The sequence below is a fragment of the Wolffia australiana genome, chromosome 20, assembly GCF_029677425.1.
Source record: "Wolffia australiana isolate 7733 chromosome 20, ASM2967742v1".
In the NCBI taxonomy this organism is placed as follows: domain Eukaryota; kingdom Viridiplantae; phylum Streptophyta; class Magnoliopsida; order Alismatales; family Araceae; genus Wolffia; species Wolffia australiana.
In genome coordinates, this window is record NC_135854.1 from 4,782,242 (window position 1) to 4,790,900 (window position 8,659).

Here is an 8,659-nt window from a genome sequence, read left to right on the forward strand (position 1 = left end):
TTTGAGTTAAAAAATCAAATCCCACACAACTTTATCATCTAAATTTTTTCTTATGTAACAACTGAGGATAAGAAGTTTTGTATCATATGACGGAAAGATGACAGATCAATGAACTCCATAACCTAGGGATGATGACTAGCTAGATGTACTTCGAGTAGAATTTGACTAAAGATGTGTCCTCAAAACCTTCGAAAAATGGAATCAAAATTTATCCAATATAATAAATTTCTTTGGAAGGAAAAATCGATGTCATTTTTGTTGGCCTTAAACTAAGATCACATACTTCACAATGATATCAATAAACAAAAATCTATTGACACCAAATTGTTTTAATATTTGGAGATAAGCATAACAGTAAGCCTTTCATAACATGAACTTGTAGATTCTTTAAGATCATTAAGTGCTTAATCAAGTTTTACTCCTACTAGATCTCTGATCCTTGAATGTGATCTGATTTTTAAGTAGATTTAATAATTATATTTTATGTTCATGAATGAAATATTCAAGTTCATTTGACTGTGTCTAAATTATTTACCATCCAAAAAGGCCAATTAAATTCTTATCTCGTCTAATCACGATATTTTCATATGTAGCCATGGGTATAAGAAAGCCATATATTGGATCTGACCTGGAACAAAAATATGTATATTTTCTTGCCCTAGTTACTCTACCATAATTATAGTACAAGAAAATAGTCACCCCATATTGAGGTGGAAATTTAATTTCTTATCTTATCTAGGTTTGGAATTGGGAAAAGAAGTTTGAGAAAGAGAGAAATGTATTTTTTCATATTTTTAACATATATTTAATTTAATTTATATAAGATAATGTCATGGAGATGATGAAAATGATGATTGGCATAATAAATTTCTCATATATTTGACTGGTAGTCACTGATGCTCTAGCAGCATTCACAAACACGAGGCAATAGCCATAGGATATACGTGTGATGGGTGCAGGGTGGGTTGTGATTAAAATATATGTGGACAGTAAGCCAACCACACATTACATATATCTTTCAGTTTTCATTAAAAAATATTGATAACATGCATTTTTTACATGATAACCCATGCCTATTCAGTGTTTTTAAGGCAATTTTACATCATTTTAATGAATGTTACCACGTTTTTATGAAGATTTCCCAAATATTGTATAATTCAATTATATACTTATTTTTTAATAAATTAAGAATATTTTGAGCTTAATTATGAATGGAGTGGAAATTATACTTGATAATGATTAAATGGGGAAAATATTTCATGCAAATATTAATTTTATTTTGAAATATATTAACATTAAAAAATTTGAGGAATGTTCAGAATTTTTATATATTTTAAATGTATTTTTAAGCAATAAATCAGCAACATGTATCAAAAACTGCAGGGCATACATGTCAGGTCCATGTAGTAGGCATGCCACTTGGTGTACCAAGAGAGGACGAGACATGTGGCTTACATCTGGAGCATTGATGGGCATCGGTCGATCAGGACCACACAATCCTTGGATGTGATCCAGGCAATCTGGATCAAAAAAAGGTGGTGCCACTTCACTTTTTGATAATGGATCATTGCTTCCACGTAGCTGCACATGACCGCTCCTTTGAAAATCCAATGACAACACTCGATTTGTTTTGTTTCTTCTTTTTCAGAGACTCTGATATATGACCACACATGGGATGGTATATCCCGATCAGACTACTGATTTGATTTATTCCCTTTTATCATGTTTTGTAGGTGCACATGTACCACAATCTAATGTGTTTTGATCATGATCCAGCGGATCTAACAATCCGCACTTGATCCAATCATCAAGCTATCTAAGCTGATGGTTGAAGTTAATGCCACACTTGATGAAGGATATTGGACAACTTAAATCACCTACGATCTTGATCAAATGATTCGTCCAATCAGAGAGTGAAACATGGTGCAATCCTAGCCCTCCCAATGATTAGTTACAAGATCAATGACAAAAACCACCATCAGATCAAAGCAATAACAAAAATGGACATCCAGGAATGCTGAAAATTCAAATGGTGATAAGTTTTGATCCTGATGGAGGTTTTGGATGAAAATTTTTGGCAGACACAACTCTTCACCCCTTAAACATCCAGCATATCCAATGTTATAAATAAGGCAAAAGATAGTATTTTTCACATTTTCTTTTGTACTCTTAGCATTGCCTAGCCTTGTGAAACAAGTGCCTTGATATCATCAAATTTCAGTTTTTTCCTCTTCAAAAAGCAAGTTTCTTCCCCGTCATATCAATCTTCATGTTCAATGCAACACACCAAAATCTGGGTGACATAAACATGTCACGAATGATCTATCCCTGATGTGAGCATCATTTCATAGATGTTTGATCTCAAAAAAGTTAAGAATTATAATTTCTTCCATTTATCTTTGTCTTCACTTTGATTCTATCATTCCTAAACCCTACATTTTTTCACTTTTGATCATGAATTTTTAAATCTTGAAAACAAGATTTAGGAGTTCACATTCATCAATATATATAAATCATTTTCACTGCATCATTCACTCCATTTTGTCATGTATCCTTCATTTTATCTTCTCGCCTCTCCAATTATAATCATGAAAACCTAATTCACATATAATTGCCACTCCTTTCTATGGTTTGACCCTATTGTCCCTCTCTCTCTATACTTGGTTATTTTGTGTTGACTATGAAAATATCATAAATTTATTGGGTTTTTTATTTCAAAAATTAAAATTTAAAATCCCTAAAAATGAATTATCAAATATATTCATTGTAATGCATGTGTGATGCTTATGATGAAGTCGATGAATACATGACCTGAGTTAGCGAATTATAATGATATCATAGGACAACAATCACTAGTCCTATATATGAATTAGTAAAATTCTTATTCAAAATATACTCAAGAGGGACATTGAAGTGTCTTCACATAAAATCACAATCTATTCCCACTAATATGTAAATATGGTAAATCATACAGCCAATAGTGTGGAAATACTAAATACAAGTAGTGGGTGCTCTTTAGTGGAAAGAGTTCAATTAATTGATCCATATGAATCTCTGAATGGTATTGTACCAAAATGTGAATCAGGTTAATTCACTTCACAGTTGTCTAAGTGTTCCTTTGTATGGGACATGAAAGATGTCTAGTGAATGTATAGTGCAATTTGACTATCACTTATGTGTTCCTAGTCATGGAATACCAAACAGTCTTAGCTCAACTGCAACAACAATTTCACAAAGACGGCTGAGTAGCAAGATGGGTTCATACACCCTCAATGAAAGAGGTTAAATCTCAAGGAAAATCATGCAATTAAGTCACTGGCCAAGCGGGGAATATCATAGATAAATTATTGGATAGTTTCAAGTGCATCATTACAAACTTGGATGATAAATTAGGTTTTGAAAGGTTATCATACCCTGAGTCATCCAAGGTGATGGATATTATGTGGCCTTCAAGCCAATCACACATCTATATCATACTTAAATTCATTGAAAATAAATGTTGAATCATTATGATTTGTGTGTGATGTTTATTAACGAAGCCAGTACATGCAAGGACTTAGTGGATTATGATGTGATCATAACACACTTATCAATAGTCTTTAAAAATGTATTCTATATATTCTTAATTGAATATACTCAAAATAGATGTCAAACTCTATAGAAATATACACATGGTCTTATCTAACTTACATGATTAGTATGGTTGATCATGTAGCCATTAATTTGGAGACACTAAGCAAATATAGTGGGTGTTCTTTAGGGAAATAATTTGCTAAATTGATCAGTATGAATCCTTAAATGATATTATACCTAAATGCCAATCATGTTGATTCATGTCATGGTCTTATAAGTAATCATTAGACATGAGATGCTAAACACATATTATGGATAGAAAGTTATATTTTGAATCAAAGGTATGAGCCCCTTATCATATGATTCACCCTAGTGATGTAAACCAATTCAAAGAATTAGTCGGATTGATTTACAACACAGAGAATAGATGAATACGCGATACCAGGATTTTGAGGGATGCAACTTTTAAAATAACGTAAAGAGGTTTTATTGTTGCCAATGTAAAATGAAGATCTAGAGATGATACGAGAAGTCTAGGGCTGGTAGGCTCCCAATGACCCATTAGTTCAGCACGAACACCGATGAAGAAGGGAAGCAAATCACTGCCTGTATGTGTCCATGAACATCGCTTTTAACAGATCTAGTCCGATACCAAGGAAAGGGAATCCTACTCTCACGATGAGAATGAAAATTCAAAAGAAAGGTATCTCTCCGGCAATGAGACGATGTCGTCGACACTGAAGAAAATATCTAAGGTGTGAAATTAAAGGGGTTACATGGGGAATTAAAAGTAACCTGGTCAGAAGACATCATTATCGATGAAGATTTTGGGAATAGCTGGCAGAGAACCCCGCCGTCGATGAAAAACTTTGGAATAACCAATCCCAAAGAAGCCTGTTGCCAAATTCGTCGATTGCAGCTTGAGAAAGCAGCAATCCAAGTGACTCCGAATTAGTTTGATTTGCACTTCTTATTTGAAGAGAAGACCTAGTATTGTTGACCTGAGAGTCGCTGTCTAAAAAATGAGTATTAGAAAACATCAGAATTGTCGATGATGCACCGCCGATGAGTTGTCGTATTCAGCAATTGAGAGATAGAGAGAGGTTGACTTCAGGCGTCTATGAAAGGTGTTCGTGATGGAAATATATGTGGCGGGCAAGCCAATCACACATTCCACATCTCGTTCCATATGCATTATTAGAACATATTCATTATAGTGCACGTGTGGTGCGTGTAATGAAGTCCATGAATACATGATCGGACTTAGTGAATTATAATGATATCGTAATACGGAGATCACTAGTCTTTAAGCATGTATTCTAAACATTCCTATTCAAAGGATAAGCAAGAAGGACATCGAAGTATCCGGATAGAATAGCACTATCTAGCCTCACTCATATGATGAGTATGGCCGGTCCCGTAGCCATTAGTGTGGAGACACTAAGGATAGATAGTGGGTGCTCTTTAGTGGAAAGAGTTCAGTGAATTGATCCGTACGAATCCCTGAATGGTATTATACCGAACTGTCAATCAGGTTGATTCACGTCACGGTTGTGTAAGTGGTCCTTAGACCTGAGACACCAAAGACGTCTTATGGACGGACGATTGTACTTTGGCTATGGCCAACGAGTCTCTAATCATGGGATTCTAAACGGTCTTAGTTCGGGTGCATCAAGAAGTACACGAAGGCGATTGAGTGGTCAAGATGGGATCGTCCACCCTCGGTATAAGAGGTGATAGCTCAAGGGAGATGATGCATCGAAGTCCTTGGCCAAGGCAATGAAATATCGGAGAAGAGTTCTCCGATGATTTCCGAAAGCATCAGTACTAACTCGGATGACCGATTAGGGTTCGACAGTTGACCATACCCTAAGTCGTCCAAGGAGTGTCAAGTGGATGAGGGATTATACATACACGGTAACCGATGATGAACATGTTCCATATGTGAGTCGATACACACTCCTTTGTATCTTCTAGGACACGAGGTGTAGCTTGGCACCCCACGTGTTGGAGTCTCGACCTATCGATTGGGTTAAATCAATCCGACGTTAATTAATCTATATGATGATATAATTAATTAATTTGGAAGACCAATAAAGGTTATTCGGCCGCTGGAGTCGTTAACTAGACTGATACATGGGCCTAGAGGGTCACACGCAAATGGTCTTTTGGACGTTGGAAGATATACTTAAGTTTTGGGGGTTTTTATGAAAAATACCCACTTAGTATAAATAGGGAAAGGCCCTGAATGAAATTCACCCAGGCCAGAATTGTTCAGGGGCCTTTCCCCTTCTTCTCCACTCGCCCCACACCCCCTCTCCATCCTTGATGTGATCAAGACGACGTAACGACGCCGACGGAGAAAGAACGGGGCTGGTCAACGAGAAGGAGGAGATCCGACGCGCCGAGGAGCGCGTGGATACATCTAGAGGCTGCACACTTGAGCAGCTCGACTCGTCTCGGTGTGGGATTGAAGAAATCACGAATGAGATTCGTGCAAAGGTACTCGTTTCAATGTTTATGTTGATGTCGTTCGATTCGCAAAAAAGACTTCCTCTGCGCATCGTTTTGTTCTGTTCATCTAGATCTAGGACTATAGAAACCAACAGTTTGTTGGCGATTATAGTAAAGAATGCTCTTAGCTTGGATGCCTGAGTTCATCGCTGTCAAATATGGTTGGAGAACTGTCCGCCACAGCTGACTGTTGTGATCAATTGCGGTTTTTGGAAATCCAATGATCAGGGATATTCACAACAATCAGTTCGGGGACAATGACGTCCTGAAGTTGATGCAATAAGGTGACAATCGATTCAATCCACACGATGGCAGACAGGTCCTCGGTGGAGATTTTGATGAGAGAAATTCATATCCACTGAATAGAGGGATTCTGACGTTGTTCTCAGCAATATAGAGACCCTTCTGTGGAGATCTCACCGTCGAATAGCAGCAGTAGCAGTTCCCATTTATCTTTCACTGTCGAATGGTCGACCATAACTGTTCCTTCCTACAGATAGGTAGTGGGACCCACCGAAATTGAACAGGAAAAAAACAAGCAAACACCAATACGACTTTTCCAAAGCCAATCTGGTCTTCCATTAGGGCATACCCCCTTTAAATAAGGGTGGGTGCCTTAATGGAACATTAGGGGAATGGTCCAATTGAGAGACCTTCCCCTAATGGGCCAACTTAAAACAAATTAAAACATAGAACAAGACTAGGCCTAAACAGGTGTCCCATTAAATATCCTTACACATAAATAAATTTATAAATAAAATAAACTGCATACATTATCCGATCAATCGTCAAGCTGTGTACTTGAAGGTTGGGTTCTTCGCAACGGCTCGGGCGTCACGTCGTGGTTGTTGGCGAGCTTGAACAGTAGCTTCTCGATGGTCCTCCATCACCTAGTCTTAGTTTTGATTTAGTAAGAAGTACATGAAAGTGATTGAGTGGTCAAGATATGATTGGTTGCCCTCAGTACGAGAGGGGACTGACTCAAGGAGGAAGATGCATTAAATCTCTAGCCAAGTTAGTAAAGATGTTGGAGAAGATGTTCACCAATAATCCCCTGTATGCATCAGTACTAATTGGAATAATGGATTAGGGTTTGAAAGTTAAAGCACTTCAAGTCATTTGGGAGTATCACAAAGATGAAGAATTATATATTTATAGTAACCAATGATGGTAAAGGTTTCATCTAGGAGATCGCTAATCTACATCTTCAGAGCACAAGATGTATCTTTGCACCCCATGAGCTGAAACTCAAATTACAGATTGGGTTAAAAGATCCTTGATTTATTTATCTTTATTTGATGAGTTTATTAAATAAGTTTAACCAATGAATATTATTTGGTCATTTAAGTATTACCTACATGGCCTATCGGGTAAACTTAAGTTATGAGGGTTTTTTGTGAAATTTTCAAAAGAAGTATAAATAGATGCGGCACCCATTTTAGGTACCACGACCAACCAGATCTGGGTGCCCCTTGACTTCTCTTCATCTCAAACAAGGTGATATGACCATCTATGGTTTATTAAATCAATTCTGAATTGATTTTCCAACATTAGGTGTAAGAAGAGGATGTGGGACTAAACATAAAAATTAAATGATGAAACAACAGTTCCTTGTGCATTTGTATCTTCTAGAGCACAAAGTGTAACTTGGCATCCTAAGGGCTGTAAACCCAACTTATCAGTTGGGTTAAGTTGATAATCTACATGATGAGATAGACAACTAATTATTTTAGCCAACAAAGGTTATTATGTTACTGGAGTCTTTCATGGGTCTCAAGGGTCACACACAAATGGTCTTTTGGATATTGGAAGATATAATTAAATTTTAGGATTTTTATGAGAAATCCTCGTTAAGTACAAACAAGGGAAGGCCTTGAACAAAATTCAACTAGGAAAAAATTTTCAGGTGCCATCATTCCTCTTCTTTCTCCCCTTGGCCCCTCTCCACTCATGATGTGATTGGAACAATAGAATGAGAATGTTGGAGAGATAATGTATATCATTAAGATGGAGATGATTTGACATTCCAAGGATTTCACACTTGAGACGATCAACACTTCTTGTTTGGGGAAATAAAAAAATTTGGATCCAATCTGCATGTAGCCCATTTGATCAGCATGTTTTAAGTGTCACTAAAATTCCATTTTAAGTATTGTGCTGCATGAATATTTTCAGTGTTACCTCAATAACAGACCTAGAATCCAAGATGCTAGAGGTGGGTGTAGGATATGCTGGTGGCATGTATAGGATCTAGATGTGCCAAGAGTGAGGTGGACTGAAGGTGGGCCTAGGGTATGCAATCAATCATGGAGGGAGATGGGAGTAAGTATGGTTGCTGTGAGCAACTCTAGTGAGCAGTTTTTGGAATGGAAGTTAATGTTTCCTTTTATATTTTTTTTGCAAAAATTGAGCTATATAATTTTGGTTCTAGATAAAGAAAGTGGCTATTTAAGAGAGAGAAAGTGATGGCAAATGGACGAAATAGATGAAGATGATGGATACCTATTAAATCTAAGTTCCTATGATATATATTGTTATGTCTTGAGCTCTCAACCTCATCTCTTATCGTATA